Genomic DNA, 653 nt, shown 5'->3' on the forward strand with positions numbered 1-653 from the left:
CAAAAGTGGCAGGAAGAAAATGGTATCAAAAAGTTGCCCTGGCCGAGCCAATCTCCTGATATGAACCCCATTGAAAACCTCTGCGCCATACTCGACTGGCAAGTCAAGAAACATAAAAAAAAAACAACTTCGAAGAGCGATCTACTCCAAGTTTTGAAGCAAGAGTGGGCGAAAGTCCCACAATCTAAAATTGACGAGATGGTTCTCACGATGCCCCAAAGGATCAACAAACTCCACGAAGCGAAATGAAGATCTACTAGATATTAATTAAATTATAAATATATCAATTCATGTGAATATGACGGAAAAATTTCATTTTTTTCCGAAAAGGTGGTGTCTATTTACTTGTGACCACACTGTGTATAAGGTCTATGATGAAGTATTATCATTCACACAGTAACTGATTAAGTGAATTACTTAAAATAGCATTTCTTAAATACAAAAAATAAATATTCACAATAACAGTGATAAATTATCTTTTAATTTAAATGAACAAAGAGGCCTATATGTATATAACTGTTTTAAAAATATTGCAAGTTCTAATTTTGCTTAATAATTTTTAACACTTCAAAGTCCCACAAGAAACCATTTAATACCAGCATTTCATCACACTTGCAACTTTAACACTAATAATGCTTTAGTACTGTGCTCCA

At 33.1% G+C, this 653-nt stretch overlaps 1 protein-coding gene and 1 long non-coding RNA gene across 2 annotated transcripts in view; one reads left to right on the forward strand and one right to left on the reverse strand.

Annotated features, from left to right (window-relative positions):
• LOC111088206 overlaps positions 1–653 on the forward strand; it is a 27,510-nt gene that overhangs the window by 22,866 nt on the left and 3,991 nt on the right. The gene's annotated exons all lie outside the window — the stretch shown is intronic.
• Positions 1–653, reverse strand: part of LOC106468571 (E3 ubiquitin-protein ligase RNF115-like) — a 30,538-nt gene that overhangs the window by 9,031 nt on the left and 20,854 nt on the right. The window lies entirely within an intron of this gene.

This window comes from Limulus polyphemus, unplaced genomic scaffold, assembly GCF_000517525.1.
Source record: "Limulus polyphemus unplaced genomic scaffold, Limulus_polyphemus-2.1.2 Scaffold89, whole genome shotgun sequence".
Classification (NCBI taxonomy): domain Eukaryota; kingdom Metazoa; phylum Arthropoda; class Merostomata; order Xiphosura; family Limulidae; genus Limulus; species Limulus polyphemus.